General features: G+C 42.7%; 2 pseudogenes; both read right to left on the reverse strand.

The window, feature by feature from the left end:
• Positions 1 to 12,129: 12,129 nt before the first annotated feature.
• On the reverse strand, positions 12,130 to 15,672 carry LOC123408322 (annotated as a pseudogene).
• Positions 15,673 to 15,679: 7 nt separating this feature from the next.
• On the reverse strand, positions 15,680 to 16,811 carry LOC123408324 (annotated as a pseudogene).
• Between the last annotated feature and the right edge of the window lie 2,195 nt (positions 16,812 to 19,006).

Raw genomic sequence — 19,006 nt, forward strand, 5'->3', positions numbered from 1 at the left:
AGTTTTTGTGGGCGGTGATGTGCGTTTTGCTGCCCTCCTTAGTCTTTCTTGATCCCGCGGTATTGTTGGATCGAAGCGGCTCGGACCGACATTACTCGTACGCTTACGAGAGACTGGTTTCATCGCTACGAGTAACTCCATTGCTCAAAGATGACCGACGAGTGTCGGTTTCTCCAACTTTAGTTGAATCGTATTTGACCGAGGAGGTCCTTGGATAAGGTTAAATAGAAATTCATATATCTTCGTTGTGGTGTTTGCGTAAGTAAGATGCAATCCTACTAGATACCCATGGTCACCACGTAAAACATGCAACGACAAATTAGAGGACGTCTAACTTGTTTTTGCAGGGTATGCTTATGATGTGATATGGCCAACGATGTGATGTAATATATTGGATGTATGAGATGATCATGTTGTAATAGATAATATCGACTTGCACATCGATGGTACGGCAACCGGCAGGAGCCATAGGGTTGTCTTTAAACTAACGTTTGTGTTTGTAGATGCGTTTACTATTTTGCTAGGATATAGCTTTAGTAGTAATAGCATGAGTAGCATGACAACCCCGATGGCGACACGTTGATGGAGATCATGGTGTGGCGCCGGTGACAAGAAGATCATGCCGGTGCTTTGGTGATGGAGATCAAGGAGCACATGATGATGGCCATATCATGTCACTTATGAATTGCATGTGATGTTAATCCTTTTATGCACCTTATTTTTCTTAGAACGACGGTAGCATTATGAGGTGATCTCTCACTAAAATTTCAAGACGAAATTGTGTTCTCCCCGACTATGCACCGTTGCTACAGTTCGTCGTTTCGAGACACCACGTGATGATCGGGTGTGATAGACTCAACGTTCACGTACAACGGGTGCAAAACAGTTGCACACGCGGAACACTCGGGTTAAGCTTGACGATCCTAGCATGTGCAGACATGGCCTCGGAACACATGAGACCAAAAGGTCGATCATGAATCATATAGTTGATATGATTAGCATAGGGATGCTTACCACTGAAACTATACTCAACCTACGTGATGATCGGACTTGAGCTAGTGTAAGTGGGTCATGAACCACTCAAATGACTAGAGAGATGTATTTTTTGAGTGGGAGTTTTAGCAAATAATTTGATTAAGTTAAACTCTAATTATCTTGAACATAGTCTAAGTCCACTTTGAATATATTTGTGTTGTAGATCATGGCTCACGCGACAGTCACCCTGAATTTTAATACGTTCCTAGAGAAAGCTAAGTTGAAAGATGATGGAAGCAACTTTGTAGACTGGGCTCGTAATCTTAAGTTGATCCTACAAGCTGGGAAGAAGGATTATGTCCTTAATGATGCGCTAGGAGATGAACCACCCGCTACGGCTGACCAAGATGTTAAGAACGCTTGGTTAACACGTAAGGAGGACTACTCAGTAGTTCAATGTGCAGTCTTGTATGGCTTAGAGCCGGGACTTCAACGTTGCTTTGAGCGTCATGGAGCATATGAGATGTTCCAGGAGTTGAAGTTTATCTTTCAGAAGAACGCCCGGATCGAGAGGTATGAGACCTCCAATAAATTCTATGCTTGCAAGATGGAGGAGAATTCGTCTGTCAGTGAACATGTGCTCAAAATGTCTGGGTAGTCAAACCGTCTAGCTGAGCTGGGGATTGAACTCCCGCAAGAGGCTATCACTGACAGAATTCTTCAATCACTGCCGCCAAGCTATAAGGGCTTTGTGTTGAACTACAACATGCAAGGGATGAACAAGTCACCCGGCGAGTTGTTTGCGATGCTGAAAGTCGCAGAGTCTGAACTCCGTAAAGAGCATCAAGTGTTGATGGTGAATAAGACCACTAGTTTCAAGAGAAACGGCAAAGGGAAGAAGGGTAATTCAAAGAAGAGCGGCAAGCCTGTTGCCAATCCGACGAAGAAACCCAAAGCTGGACCTAAGCCTGAAACAGAGTGCTACTATTGCAAGGGTATGGGTCACTGGAAGCGCAACTGCCCCAAGTATCTGGCTGATAAGAAGGCGGCCAAAGAAAAATCAGGTATATTTGATATACATGTTATTGATGTGTACTTAACCGGCTCTCGTAGTAGTGCATGGGTATTCGATATCTGTTCTGTTGCTCATATTTGCAACTCGAAACAGGAACTGCGGAATAGGCGAAGGCTGGCGAAAGATGAAGTGACGATGCGCGTAGGAAATGGTTCCAAGGTTGATGCAATCGCCGTCGGCACAGTTTTACTTCAGTTACCATCAGGATTAGTTATGAACTTGAATAATGGTTATTTAGTGCCTACGTTGAGCATGAACATTATATCTGGATCTTGTTTATTGCGAGACGGTTACTCTTTTAAGTCAGAGAATAATGGTTGTTCTATTTCTATGAGTAACATCTTTTATGGTCATGCACCCAATGTAAGAGGATTGTTCATATTGAATCTTGATAGTGATAATACACATATACATAACATTGAGACCAAAAGAGTTAGAGTTAACAATGATAGCGCCATGTTTTTGTGGCAATGCCGCTTAGGTCATATTGGTGTAAAGCGCATGAAGAAACTCCATACGATGGACTTTTGGAGTCACTTGACTTTGATTCACTTGACACGTGCGAACCATGCCTCATGGGCAAGATGACTAAAACTCCGTTCTCCGGAACAATGGAGCGTGCCACTGACTTGTTGGAAATCATACATACCGATGTGTGCGGTCCGATGAGCGTGGAGGCACGCGGCGGATATCGTTATTTTCTCACCTTCACTAACGATTTGAGTAGATATGGTTATGTCTACTTAATGAAGCACAAGTCTGAAACATTTGAAAAGTTCAAGCAATTTCGGAGTGAAGTTGAAAATCATCGTAACAAGAAGATCAAGTTCCTACGGTCTGATCGTGAGGGTGAATATCTGAGTTTCGAGTTTGGTGCTCACTTAAGACAATGTGGAATTGTTTCAAAGTTGACACCGCCTAGAACACCACATCGTAATGGTGTGTCCGAACGTCGTAATCATACTTTATTAGAGATGGTGCGATCTATGATGTCTCTTACCGATTTGCCGTTATCGTTTTGGGGTTATGCATTAGACACAGCTGCATTCACTTTAAATAGGGCACCATCAAAATCCGTTGAGACGACACCATACGAACTGTGGTATGGCAAAAGGCCAAAGTTGTCGTTTCTTAAAGTTTGGGGATGTGATGCTTATGTCAAAAAGCTTCAGCCTGAAAAGCTGGAACCCAAAGCGGAAAAGTGCATCTTCATAGGTTTCTCAAAAGAGACAGTTGGGTACACCTTCTATCTCAAATCCGAGGGCAAAGTGTTCGTTGCTAAAAACGAAGCTTTTCTCGAGAAGGAGTTTCTCTCGAGAGAATTGAGTGGGAGGAAGATAGAACTTGATGAGGTTGTCGAACCTCTCATCCCTCCGGATGGTGGCGCAGGGCAAGGGGAAACCCCTGTCGTTGCGATGCCGGTTGAGGAGGAAGTTAATGATGATGATCATGAAACTCCGGTTCAAGTTCCTATCGAACCGCGCAGGTCGACGAGACCACGTGCTGCTCCAGAGTGGTACGGTAATCCCGTTTTGTCAATCATGTTGTTAGACAACAATGAACCTGCAAATTATGAAGAAGCGATGGTGGGCCCAGATTCCAACAAATGGCTGGAGGCCATGAAGTCCGAGATAGGATCCATGTATGAAAACAAGGTGTGGACTTTGGAAGTACTACCTGAGGGCCGCAAGGCTATTCAGAACAAATGGATCTTTAAGAAGAAGACGGACGCTGACGGCAATGTGATCGTTTATAAAGCTCGACCTGTGGCAAAGGGTTTTTCACAAGTTCAAGGAGTTGACTACGATGAGACATTCTCACCCGTAGCGATGCTTAAGTCCGTCAGAATCATGTTAGCAATAGCTGCATTTTTCGATTATGAAATCTGGCTGATGGATGTCAAAACGGCGTTCCTTAACGGTTTCCTTAAGGAAGAGTTGTATATGATGCAACCCGAAGGTTTTGTCGATCCTAAAAATGCTAACAAGGTATGCAAGCTCCAGCGATCCATTTATGGACTGGTGCAAGCATCTCGGAGTTGGAATAAACGCTTTGATGAGGTGATCAAAGCATTTGGGTTTATACAAGTGGTTGGAGAATCTTGTATTTACAAGAAAGTGAGTGGGAGCTCTGTGGCGTTTCTAATATTATATGTGGATGACATATTACTGATTAGAAACAACGTAGAGTTTTTGGAGAGCATAAAGGATTACTTGAATAAAAGTTTCTCTATGAAGGACCTAGGAGAAGTTGCTTACATTCTAGGCATTAAGATCTACAGGGATAGATCGAAACGCCTGGTAGGACTTTCACAAAGCACATACCTTGATAAAGTTTTGAAGAGGTTCAAAATGGAACAGTCCAAGAAAGGGTTCTTGCCAGTTTTACAAGGTACGAGATTGAGTAAGACTCAGTGCCCAGCAACTGATAAAGATAGAGAGCATATGAGCACCGTCCCCTATGCTTCAGCCATAGGATCTATCATGTATGCAATGTTGTGCACTAGACCGGATGTTAGCCTGGCCATAAGTATGGCAGGCAGGTTCCAGAGTAATCCAGGAGTGGATCACTGGACGGCGGTCAAGAATATCCTGAAGTACCTGAAAAGGACTAAGGAGATGTTTCTCGTGTATGGAGGTGACGAAGAGCTCGCCGTAAAGGGTTACGTCGATCTAAGCTTTGACACAGATCCGGACGACTCTAAGTCGCAGACCGGATACGTATTTATTCTTAATGGGGGTGCGGTAAGCTGGTGCAATTCCAAGCAAAGCGTCGTAGCTGATTCTACATGTGAAGCGGAGTACATGGCTGCCTCGGAGGCGGCTAAGGAGGGTGTCTGGATGAAGCAGTTCATGACGGATCTTGGAGTGGTGCCAAGCGCACTGAATCCAATAACCTTGTTCTGTGACAACACGGGTGCCATTGCCTTGGCAAAGGAACCACGGTTTCATAAAAAGACCAGACACATCAAACGACGCTTCAACCTCATCCGCGACTACGTCGAAGGGGAGGACGTAAATATATGCAGAGTGCACACGGATCTGAATGTAGCAGACCCGCTGACTAAACCTCTTCCACGGGCAAAGCATGATCAACACCAGAACTGTATGGGTGTTAGATTTATTACAATGTAATTCGCATGGTGATGTGAGGGCTAGATTATTGACTCTAGTGCAAGTGGGAGACTGTTGGAATTATGCCCTGGAGGCAATAATAAATATAGTTATTATTATAATTCCTGTATCAAGATAATCGTTTATTATCCATGCTATAATTGTATTGAATGAAGACTTATATACATGTGTGGATACATAGACAAAACACTGTCCCTAGCAAGCCTCTAGTTGGCTAGCCAGTTCATCAAAGATAGTCAGGGTCTTCTGACTATGTACAAGGTGTTGTTGCTTCATAACTGGATCACGTTATTAGGAGAATCACGTGATTGACTAGACCCAAACTAATAGACGTAGCATGTAGATCGTGTCATTTTGTTGCTACTGTTTTCTGCGTGTCAAGTATTTGTTCCTATGACCATGAGATCATATAACTCACTGACACCGGAGGAATGCTTTGTGTGTATCAAACGTTGCAACGTAACTGGGTGACTATAAAGATGCTCTACAGGTATCTCCGAAGGTGTTCGTTGAGTTAGTATGGATCGAGACTGAGATTTGTCACTCCGTATGATGGAGAGGTATCTTGGGGCCCACTCGGTAATACAACATCACACACAAGCCTTGTGAGCAATGTAACTTAGTGTAAGTTGCGGGATCTTGTATTACGGAACGGGTAAAGAGACTTGCCAGTAAACGAGATTGAAATAGGTACGCGGATACTGACCATCGAATCTCGGGCAAGTAACATACCGAAGGACAAAGGGAATGACATACGGGATTATATGAATCCCTCGCACTGAGGTTCAAACGATAAGATCTTCGTAGAATATGTGGGATCCAATATGGGCATCCAGGTCCCGCTATTGGATATTGACCGAGGAGTCACTCGGGTCATGTCTACATAGTTCTCGAACCCGCAGGTTCTGCACACTTAAGGTTCGACGTTGTTTTATGCGTATTTGAGTTATATGGTTGGTTACCGAATGTTGTTTGGAGTCCCGGATGAGATCACGGACGTCACGAGGGTTTCCGAAATGGTCCAGAAACGAAGATTGATATATAGGATGACCTCATTTGATTACGGGAAGGTTTTCGGAGTTACCGGGAATGTACCGGGAATGACGAATGGGTTCCGGGTGTTCACCGGGGGGGGGGGGGCAGCCCACCCCGAGGAAGCCCATAGGCCTTGGGGGTGGCGCACCAGCCCTTGGTGGGCTGGTGGGACAGCCAAAGAAGGCTCTATGCGCCATAGATAGAAAATCAAAGAGAAAAGAAAAAAAAGGAGGTGGGAAAGAAGAGAAGGACTCCACCTTCCAATCCTAGTTGGACTAGGATTGGAGGAGGACTCCTCCTCCCTTGGTGGCGCAACCCTTGGGGCTCCTTGAGCCTCAAGGCAAGCCTCCCCTCCCCTCCTCCTATATATATGGAGCTATTACGGCTGATTTGAGACGACTTTTGCCACGGCAGCCCGACCACATACCTCCACGGTTTTGCCTCTAGATCGCGTTTCTGCGGAGCTCGGGCGGAGCCCTGCTGAGATTAGATCACCACCAACCTCCGGAGCGCCGTCACGCCGCCAGAGAATTCATCTACCTCTCTGTCTCTCTTGCTGGATCAAGAAGGCCGAGATCATCGTTGAGTTGTACGTGTGCTGAACGCGGAGGTGCCGTCCGTTCGGCACTAGATCGTGGGACGGATCGCGGGACGGTTTGTGGGACGGTTCGCGGGGCGGATCAAGGGACGTGAGGACGTTCCACTACATCAACCGCGTTTCTTAACGCTTCTGTTGTGCGATCTACAAGGGTACGTAGATCGGGAATCCCCTCTCGTAGATGGACATCACCATGATAGGTCTTCGTGCGTGTAGGAAATTTTTTGTTTCCCATCCGACGTTCTCCAACAGCTTGGGTTTGCTCGATTCGGAGCTCGTATGCGAAAGTTATGGTTGTTTCGGTGGTGAGCGGTAGTACCACTCCAGTCTTAACGGTAGTACCGCTGGCCCTAGCGGTAGTACCGCTGGCCCAGCGGTAGTACCGCCCCTGGTAAGCGGTAGTACGGCTCCAGGACTTTAGTACCGTCATCCTTGCGGCTGTACTACGTCGGACTTTTTGCGAAGACTTTCTTGGCGGTGGTTGGCCCGGTAGTATCTTTGCGCTGCCATGGGCTCAGCGGTAGTACCGTTGGAGGGTCAGCGGTAGTACCGCTGGAGGTTCAGCGGTAGTACCGCTGGGCTCGGGCTATAAGTGGGGGTAACGGTCTGATTCCTTCCCCCACTATATAAAGGGGTCTTCTTCCCCCTTGGCCCTATCTATCTGTTGAGCTCGTGTTCTTCCCCCATTGTTGACCTTCTTAGATCTTGCTAACTCTCAATCCCTCCAATGATTCTTGCTAGTTCTTGAGGGAAAAGAGAGAGGAGATCTAGATCCACATCTCCACCAATAACTTTCTCCTCTATGTGAGGGGAACCCCTTGGATCTAGATCTTGGAGTTCTTTGTGAGCTCCTTGTTCTTCCTCTCATATTTCTCCATAACTTTTGTTGTTGTGGAGGGATTTGAGTGTGAGAGACTTGACCACTTTGTGTGTTCTTGCCATTGCATGAGTTGCATCGGTTTGAGTTCTCCACGGTGATACGTGGAAGTGAAGTTTGAGAAGCCATATTACCTTTTGGTACTTATTACCCTAGAGATTGTTCTTCGTGGATGCTTTGGCGTCCTAGAAGCTTGGTGGTGTCTTGGAGCTCAATCATTGTGGTGTAAAGCTCGGGCAAGCGTCGGGGTCTCCAATTAGGTTGTGGAGATTGCCCCGAGCAATTTGTACGGGTACCGCCAACCGCCCCCAAGGGTTGCCATTTGTACGGGTTCGGTGACCGCCCTCAAGGGTCCCTTAGTGGAATCACGACATCTTGCATTGTGCGAGGGCGTGAGGAGATTACGGTGGCCTTAGTGTCATCTTGGGGAGCATTGTGCCTCCAAACCGCTCCAACGGAGATTAGCATCCGCAAGGGTGTGAACTTCGGGATACATCATCGTCTCCGCGTGCCTCGGTTATCTCTTACCCGAACCCTTTACTTATGCACTTTACTTTGTGATAGCCATATTGTTTATTGTCATATATCTTGCTATCACTTAGTTGTTTAACTTGCTTAGCATAAGTTGTTGGTGCACATAGGTGAGCCTAGTTGTTGTAGGTTTTGTGCTTGACAAATTAAACGTTAGTTTTATTCTGCATTTGTTCAAGCCTAAACCGTAATTCTTTTAAAGCGCCTATTCACCCCCCCCCTCTAGGTGACATCCACGTCCTTTCACCTACCGGATTAGTTCACCACCACCACCATCACGCCGTCGTGCTGCCGGAGAACTCATCTACCTCTCCTACCTCTCTTACTAGATCAAGAAGGCGAAGATCGTCATTGAGGTGTATGTGTGCTGAACGCGGAGGTGTCGTCCGTTCGACGCTAGATCGTGATTCGATCGCGGGACGGCTTGCGATTTGGATTGCGAAGACGTTCGACTACATCAACCGCGTTTCTTAACGCTTCCCGCTTAGCGATCTACAAGGGTATGTGGATCCGATCTCTCCTCTCGTAGATGGTCATCATCATGGATATATGTTGTATGTGCGTAGGAATTTTTTTTGTTTCCCATGCAACGTTCCCCAACATGGACTCCCACAAAGCCCTCCCATGTCCCACATTTGTCTCCGACTTGCAGGAGAAAACACATCTGAACCGCGTCGTGGACCGATACAGGACCGTTTTGGATGACTTCCGCAGCCCGGACAACACGGTCCAAACGGTTACGAGAGGTTTGCGCGTCGGCGTTGGAGATGCCTTAAGTCTAGAGAATGACGTTTTGACTCCCGGAAGTGCATGCTCCCGTGTGAATAGTGAACTAAGAATATAGTAAATGTTTTTTAAAAAATGGAATTTTTTTGTAGATATTCGTGCTAGTGCTGCAAGCATCCATGAAAATTTTCATGCGAACCGAGTAGCGGGGTTTGCTGATGAAAAACTAAATTTGAAGTGACATTTTAGGGTAACATTTGGTTTATATTTGTTTTTCAGAGGCCAAAACCTTTAATTTTTGTATGGTTGTAACATTGGCTATACATTTATAACTTCTTTGATTCAAAGAAATTACATAGGATTTTTTAAGGATTTGTATCCTGAGGATTTTTTTTCTTTGATGGACATTTGATTCGTAGGATTGGCGTAGAAAGTTTTTCATAGGATCCATTTATACTGCATTTTGAAGGAAACATTGCACCCACTCAAACTTTTTTGTAGAATTCTTTTGTTTTTCCCGTGCTATTAAACATTCTTTTAAAATGATATTATAGGAAATGCCATTTTATTCCTGTATTTTTTTATTTCTACGTTTTGAGAATCCTGCAAATCAAAGAGGCCCTTATTACTTGCATGGCTGAAGAGGCAAAGGGAAAAACACACGATTGAGTGGGAACAGTTAAACGCCGACAATACCGCTCGCATGGGCTGCATACAAGTTCCTTTTCCTCGTCGAATGTGTTATAGCCGCGCGACTCGCGAGGCTGGTCATAGTGGAAATAGCATAGATGCTACATAAGCAAAAGTAGTGATGTGGCACGTAGTTAATGAAGAGACACGTAAATAGAATAACATAACACTTACCAATGCAAAATGACTCTTATTTTTATGTTATCACATCTATGACACTATCCACTATGAAGGTAGTAGCATATATTAGTAAGAGCATCTCCAATAGCATGTGTATATTTGGATATCTATATTCATATAAACTAGTTGCTTGCCCGTGCGTTGCCACGGAATAAATTATACAATAATAATATACATTTTTTTAATTCAGCAACTACCGAATAACTATACAAAGAAATGTATTAAGAGGTCGTTTCACCACCATTTTGCAAGAGGGTAAACACGTTTCACTCTTATTTTTATAGACCTATATCCAGTGGCGGAGCTAGAGAAGAAATACTGAAGGGGTGAAAGGCTAATACAAAAATCTTGAGGGGGGCAAAGACTATATTTTTTCTAATTAAGCACTTTCAAAAAAAATTCTTCAGACATTTTGTCAAGGTTGGGGGGGCATGGCACCTGCAGGAATGCATGTAGCTCCACCAATGCCGATATCCACCCTCGTCCTAACCCTAGTGACATTAATGACAATGGTCGGCTTAACCTCCTTCCACTTGTTTTGACAAAGCACATGATTTGGAAATGGAATAATAGTCATCCTATTTCGTGAAGACATTAGTCAAATGGCATACTACATATGTCCTCTCTCTAGTGATCTAAAACATCTTCTATTAGTTTACAAATGTCTTTGTTTACACGGGGTCATCCTCCTTATAAAAAAATTAAGAAGCAAATAATGTGGTATGATTCATGGGTAATGGGTATCCATTGCCATCCCTGGGTATTAAGTCTCATTAGATGACATGTAACACGTAACATGTTTGATCACATCAACAATAGCATATACCATAAGCTAATTAATTTCCTTTTGTTATAATGAATAAGAAAAATGATAGTAGAAACATATGACATTCAATAAAAAATACCATCTCCACTATTGTATATTTACATGGAAATTTTGTAGGAATATCCATTCTAATAAAAAATTGCTTAGAGCATTGACTACCAGTTACATGAAAGTGGATGCATGCCCTTATAAATAAGTCACCACCAAGTCCTAATCAGCAATGGAGTTTATTCCTTCCAACCAAAGAAGTGGTTTATGATCTGAAATATAGAACCGGAAAACATTTAGTGAAGAGTAACCGAAAGTAGCATACATATGTCTGAATATATGTGCAACACCGCATGAGCTGTAAATCACAGGTATATGAACATCATGGTTTCCACTTTCCAAAAAAAATCAAACACAAATTCAACCTGATTAGTACATGTTCTGGTCTTCCATATTTCCTTGAATTTATCTTACCTATTTTAATGTTCATTCAACATCTGAGATCTAATGGAACAAGATACATTACTGGATTGTGTTCGTCTCCAATGTAGTTACACTAGAACAATCGGAAGCACTCATCTGATGGGAAATAAGCCAAGCTTGAAAGGCATGTGATGTACTTTACATATTGGGGAAAAGCTTAGCTAATCACAAGGCACATCTGATACTTGCAAGTGGCACTACCTCACCGTAAAATGCTACAAATAGGCGTAGGCCGATCTGCATTGGTTTACCAAAGAAAATCTAAAAATGCTTAGTTTTATTGCATTCAACATATTATTTTAAACCCTTAAAATACTCCATAGACAATTATTATGATCAACTACATTTATGAAGATAATTCTAAAATACACTTAAGAATTTTCCAGAACTAACGTATTATATAAATTTGAGAGCAACATCTAAATGATGGGATTAACAAGAAGGCGTGTACTAAATCCAGCATCATCTTAACTTTAGTGATCTAAAAGATCTTATATTAGTTTACAGAGGGAGTAACATATAGATATTTAGCTAGTCTTAACTATTAGGTAGGTGTGTATAGAAAGCTCTCGACTACAATATTTTAGTACATCATAGTACAAAAGGTTCAGCAATGTGGAGCTTACAAAGTATTCCACCTTAGTTTATCCTACATTGCTACGACCTACATATATTTACTTGCAAGAGTCCTGAAAGAATTGTTGTTACATCACACAAATATGTCTATCAAAGAAAAACGGAAAGCAAGCTGCATTCTGTGCCAAAACCAGGGAATATCACCTGTCGTAGGAGTATTTTCAGCAAGAACCGTGATTTGCTACTATTTTCAGGAAAGAAATAAGATAGATGCAGCATTAACAAGATGGTGTTTGTCATGGCAATCTATTAATACAGTAACTGGCTTGCAATACCAGGGCTCAACACTTTTTCTTCTTATATGGGACCATTCTTGATCACCTACTTGGTGGAGCTACTCTCCGACAAGAACACTGAAAAGGGCCATGGCCATGGCTACATGCTTGCATGCCTATTCTTTGCCTCCAAGACAGTTGAGTCACTCTCACACCGGCAGTGGTACTTTGGCGCCCGCAGAATTACACATGGGCAATCTGCAATACATAAGCAACACATGAGCTTCAAGGGCAATCACTACAATTTACACGCCTACAACATAAGACGTGAAACATAACCAAACAAGTAAACACACCATTTATGGTACTAATTTGTATAGCCATTAAGTGCGTTGCCACGGATCAAAAAACGCATTATGATCAAACAATTGTTCTAACTAAAAAATGTGTGTCGAATATGATAATGCATGGTTTCAATTCATGAACAAATTAATTCTCTCCTACGTCTTTCTTCCCACGCAATTGTCGTATCCTTTTACCCACTCCTCCCTTGTATGATTTCTTTTCCTTACCTTTCCTTTCCCTTCACCTTTTTTCACACTAACGTGTGGGTAAATCCTCTTCAAAATCATTTTGTCATCGATTCAAAATATTATTTGATCTCATTTTTGGAGATCAATAGTTGAATGGAAACTTAAGAAGTTCCTCTCACAACTAACTGAAAAAATATGCACTCCTATAAATATAAAAACAAAGGACAAACCCTTATTTTTTGTGAAAAAATAGACCCTCTCAAACGGCATATAGTACTGCCAAACCCAAAGGAAAAAAGACCTACAAAAGAGGAATGTTTAATGCAAAACATACGACCTTTAGGTCACTCTCATAAAAGTTATTCCTGTACGTATCGGTCAAATAACTGGGGCAGGGGGCTTTTCTCCATACTATAATTCAATCAAACCATGGCACAACCATAATAGTTTTTCCGCAAGGAAAGCATGACATATTCGCTTACTTGAATTACTCCTATATTTTTCTCGTGCACAAACATTTCTCTTACAAATAGTTTTCATTTGATAACAATGTATACAATGCAGCTTCGTGTCTATATATTTTTCGGGTATTCCGTGGCAATATAAGATGGTAACTAAAACTTGACTTTGAATTCAGTAATTGAGCTTTCATGCATTAGAGTCGACAAGCTACACAAAACAAGTAAACTCAATAACAAGGCAAACAACTCACCAGGCAGTTTGTTTCCACTTTTTCTATCAACACTTCGCTGATTGTTGTGGTTGTTGGCAAATAGCCGTGTATGATGGCGCTTCTGGACCACCACAAATGTAACAGGTGGCTGATAATTGGGTTCCAAGGATGCGCAGGCATACGTTTATTAAACCAAAATGTTCAGGCCCCATGCAGATCCCATGTGAGAATGTTTAGAGAAATGAAATCTCGCATTTCTAATCGCATCAAGCTCCTACAACAGAACCTGATAGAACTGTCCTTCACTAACACCATCCCTGAAATTGGACAATTGTGTGAGGTTTAGAAAATAATGCCAATTGGACATGCTTAATCTAAGATTAATACCTATAGAATATGATCCTCTGGGTTTTTTGACCAGTTGATCTCTTAAAGGAAATGAGAAGTTCTCTGCATAGTCAATAGAATATTTATATTCAGGTATAGAGGTATTATTGCAAGTGAATAAATTCAGGTCTTTACTCCTGGCGATGGGTATTAACATGTATGTCCTCTGCATGTCTGCATATTAAATGTGTGAACTGCTGCACATGCACCATTCTACAATATTCAGATATTGCAAGTGAACAAGGTCATACCTAACCATTCCACCAGTTACAGTCCCTCTCTGAGGATCTTGCCATGCTTAAAAAAGATCTTGTATCAACTCCTGGCGACGGGTTTGTGCACTCACCAATCCAACATACTTGGTGACCTCGGGCCAATCTTGAGAAGCAACAACCTGCATGAGCATGAAATCATCACAGTATCATTGGACGACCAACCTGATGAACATAGCAACAGTATAACTGAAAAGTGGATGTTCAGCATAGAAAGAGCAAACTTTCGCCACAAAATAATACATAAATAATGATTTAAGATTGACATGTTATGCACCTACAGCTGCGATGGAAGGGCTAGAATCTTCTCTAGGATGAGGATGGGTAACATCAACACCAAATATAATGGTTGGTCTGTCTCTAACAAGGGGAATTCTCCTTGACAAAGCATCGATGAGTACAGTGAAGATTCTATTAATACACAGAAGAAAAAAAACGAGAAATGATGGTGACTTTGGAACAGCCCATTTCACAACTCAAAGGGCCAACAGAGTGAGGGTCCAGATAGCTACATCACCACTGGAGCAAAGCCCATTTCGTTACTGAGTTATGGGCCAGATGGGTTAATGTTAACTAGGCCTAGCAGGCCTTTTTTCAAGATTTTCAACAACCGAAAGCATTAAAAAAAGGAATACATACTAACTTCTCAGAAATACTCAGCAACATTATCTATTTATTTCCAAACAAGAAATACATTGCAGCTTTAAGCCTTTAATAATACATGCTCCATGTTCAGCTACAACTCACTTTAACTCTCTCATAAACGCATCTTTGACCTTTAACCCCAAGACTACATCGATCCCTCTACTGTAACAAATAGTGATTTTGACATACCAGAGTAACACACAATCAATCATCAATTAGTAATAATAACAAGAATCTCAAGCTGAAAATAGAAGTAATCAAACCTGGGTACAAAACCGCATGCATAAGTAACAAGATGATAAGAAGCAGCAAAATCATCAGTGCCTCTCGTTGCAGGAAGAGCAGGGCAGAATAGAGGTCTCACCAACTTTTTCCTCCATCCCCACATTTGTTTCCATGGAATTTATTTGCATGGGGGTTCATCATAGCCGCCCATATGCGTACGCCTGCACGTTAGAGCGGGCATTATTGTTATGGTGGCAATAACTAAGGGTGCATGAGAGTTGGCAAGAGATATAGTAGTTAGCAATTGGCAGCCAAGGGGCAGTAGTACCACACATATGCATAATGGCACAGGCATGGTGACAGAGTAATTGACAGCCGACAATGTAGGTTGAGTGACCCCCCCCCCCCCACACACACCCCAAGCTTATGGGGGCAGTTGTGTGATTATCCTTCTAATTTTGCTGACCCACAATAAATGTTTCCTTTTTATTCAAGCAATTATAAATGCCAAAAATGAGCAGGTCATGCATGGCTAGCACTAACAACTACCAAGTGTGCACCGAAGATGGGACCGTTACCTCTTACTGTCGGTTACATGCTGATGACTCCATGATCAACCACCACTGCATAAGAAGCCTCTAAAAGTGCCTCCCCACCAAACAGGATAAAGCTGTCTGCTTAGACTGAATTAGTGAGGGTCAACATTCAACAACATACCCTATTAGGTCGTCCTTACCAAATGATGTGTATTAACATCCTAACACCAACAAAGATACACATTAGTCGTAGCACAAAGCTAAATGAAGCTAAGCATCGACAACGACTATGCTTAAATTGAAGGTACAACAACCAAATATGTTGTTAGTACTTGTGGTAAAACACGGCGGGTGCAGATCAGCAGTGAAGTCCAGTGCATAATAGTAGCCAACAATCTTCCTAGACATTGTTTGGTATGGCATCCAGTCCATGTCAGCTCTAGAAGGCAGTGATGTAATGGAGCTTTAAGAGTATGATGACCTGAATGTTATCATAAGGAGATATAAACCATGTACCAATAGAGGGACTAAAAAGTTGTTGGCTTTTCAACATTAGAAAATTAACCAGTGAAGTCAATGTGATGAATTATCGGAGTTGCAGCTTTGAATATGTAAACCGATGCTCTAAAACACGAAGCTGCACTCTTCTCCAAATTCAACAGGACTGACTCACATTTGCCTCAGCTGCAGGGTTGACATTTCCATTAACTGAATAAGCACCACCCAGGATAATGATCTGCCCAATCTTCTTGGGGAAAGAAGGGTCAAGCTCGATGGCCAGCACGAGGTTGGTGAGGGGGCCGAGGGCGACGACAGTTACTTGTTCGGGGTAGAGGTTCGCCTACTCGACAAGGAAGGCGGCGGCGGACTGCTCCACCGCCTTGCCAACCGGCGGATGGAAGTTCTGGTTGCCGAGGCCATCCGAACCGTGGCTGAAGCTGGCAATCCGTAGCTTGGTGGCTTTCTGAATTTTATTCACGGTGAAGCGCACAGACATTCAGTCTAAGTCAGCAAACACTTGATCGATTGAGATGTCACAAATTTTGACTGAATGAGATGCCATACAGACAAACACACACATACATTGATACATACATGATGTAATGGATTGAGGGTACCTTGATTGTTACATGGGAACCCTCCGCGACGGGGATGTCGGTCCTTCCAGCGGTCTCCAGCTGAAATCAAGCTGGAGATCGGTTCGATTAGCATCGGAAAGACCCATTCGTGAGAACGGAGAGTCGAGCACGGGGGAGGGGAGTGGAGTGGAGTGGACCGACGAGGTGCAGTGCGTTGCGGGTGGCGAGGGCGGTGTAGACGTTGCCGGAGATGGTGGTGAGGCCAACCACCTCCAGCTCCGCCGACCTCAGCGCCACGAAGATGGCCATGGCGTCATCTGCGGTTCATCCACCCCACCGCGAGTTTGCGAACAATGCGAGATTTGTTAGGGGGTGGGATAGGATAGATCGATAAGACACGGGGGAGGAACGAGGGACGGGTGGATACAGACCGATCCCTGGGTTGGTGTCGATGATGACCTTCTTCTTCCTAGTGACGACGACCATGGACATGGATCCCGGGGATCGATCGCGGCGGCGTCGTGTAGCGACCCGACTCAAGACGAGTCAAGCCTCTGTGTTTCTGTGCCATCCCTGCATCAGTATGCTGGCACACACAGTACATCAATGTATATATCAAAGTGCAATCACATGTAAATAGCGTAAAACTGATATATACCTTAAATATCTCAGCGGAAGCGGTCAAGGGAGTGGAGTCCCAATAAACACCAACGGCAAGTTGATGTAGACCGTAACCCTGAATCGTACTCTTACTCGTCGAAGAAAAATATCTGCAACATAAGACGTTGTAGCCGTGTAGGTCAGCATATTGAATATGCTAGCAAGTCGCATAAGAGAGGGGTGAAATGTAATCATCTATTCTATATGCATGTATGGCAGGTGGGGTTATAAGTTTTAGCGTAAAGCAAATTTTTCTCCTACAACAAGAGTGGGCTAAGAGCGAAATGTTACTACATTGTTGGTTGTTAACGAGATGGTTCCGCCAACCAGTTCTCGTACCCGAGTTGTCAATAGTTACCCTCATCAAATATATTTAATGGTGTTGAGAAATCCAGATAACTTCAATTCCTTTGGCTCAAGTTGTCCATGACCGTGGACACGGCTAATCGATTAGGTTTGAGTACTCTGCAGAGTTTTGCACCCGTTCCCCACAAGATTTGATCGCCTCCGAGTATGTCCTCGCACTTCAGGGTGTTTGAAAAACGGATGATCAAAACATGGTCTTTCAACGGGTCCCTCTGAATCCCTGTCGGTGCCCATCCAATCCTACCGTTCTTCTACATCTGCTAGCACCGCCTATCCAGAGTCGCCGCGTTGTCCAACCAAGCCAGAGCCCATAATGACTTGTGGCTGTGCAGGTAAGCCTTGGGTCTTGAAAATATCCGTCTGTCTCTTTGAGCCTGGGTGAAGCTTTCCACAGGATGACATGGCCTCTCCAGCATCCCGGGCATCCACTGGGTTCTCCAGGGAGCCGATCAACCGTCCTTCACCCAGAGTTGCATTGCGTCCGAGGTCTTGAAAATCTTGTCTTAACCGCTTTTGTTATTTAATCAACCTCGCATCACTCGTGATATGCACTCAACCGAAATCCCGTCTACTCAAGCATAGCAATATGAAACTTGTCGTCCCGGGGCCAAGTATCGGGGTTGTTGTGTGCCTACCACATGATACTACAATCTATACTAAAATTTCCAAGTACCTAAGCAGCATGCAATTGGGCATAGGATGGTAGAACTACGATGCATAAAATATAGGTGATAGTATGATCAAAGTGACTTGCCTGGTGATGTTGACGAAGAAGAATTTCTCGAGAAAATAACTTGATAGACTACTCGTCACTCTCCGATGAAATCTATATAACAAACATATCATTCACATAAGCACTCATACTAGCAATCATTCTAGCAATCAAAACAAAAGAGAGAGCGAATAAGAATCCGAAAGAAACTTCAAATAAGACTAGGGAGTCTTCTACTACGTCAAACACTAAATAGTTTTTGTCTAACAGAAAATAATAACAAGGAACTAAGTTATAAGTTTAACTAAGATAAAATAAAGTATTTTTCACAGAACCTTTTGAAAGTATTCCCAAACGGGATTTGAAACAATGCGGAAACCAATTGCAAGTTACTAAGGAACTAGAATTGATTTCATGAAAACAAATAAAAATAAAATAAAAACTTGTTGCAAAACTACTGTTAACTAACATAAACAAAACATAATAATCTTTCTGAAATAATAAAGAAAATATTTTAAAACAAAGGTAGAAAAGGAATTAGCCGAAATCCTAAAAGAGGTGAAACAGAAATTGTTTCACATGAAATAATCAGCTAAAATACTCAAACAAATCTGAAATTTTTACCACTGATGAATAGGATCACTAGTGATGAGTACCAAAAGGAATCAAATTAAAAGCTATTTTTAAACTCCTGGAATAAGCAAAACAAGGTTTAAACTAAATATGATCTAACTTATATTTGAAAATTTCAAACATAGACAAATTATATATTTTTTAAAACTACAGGAAATTTGTGAGCTACTGGAAAAAGAATCAATGTCATTGGACTTCGGGATCAAAAGTTGTGGCCAAAACAAAACAGAAACTTTTCTATTTTTGCAAATAGGCAGAAAAATGAAACTAACTAGTATTTAACAGGGGGTACACGGGGCATGTTGCTATAGGCTGT

This window comes from Hordeum vulgare, chromosome 7H, assembly GCF_904849725.1.
Source record: "Hordeum vulgare subsp. vulgare chromosome 7H, MorexV3_pseudomolecules_assembly, whole genome shotgun sequence".
Classification (NCBI taxonomy): Eukaryota; Viridiplantae; Streptophyta; class Magnoliopsida; order Poales; family Poaceae; genus Hordeum; species Hordeum vulgare.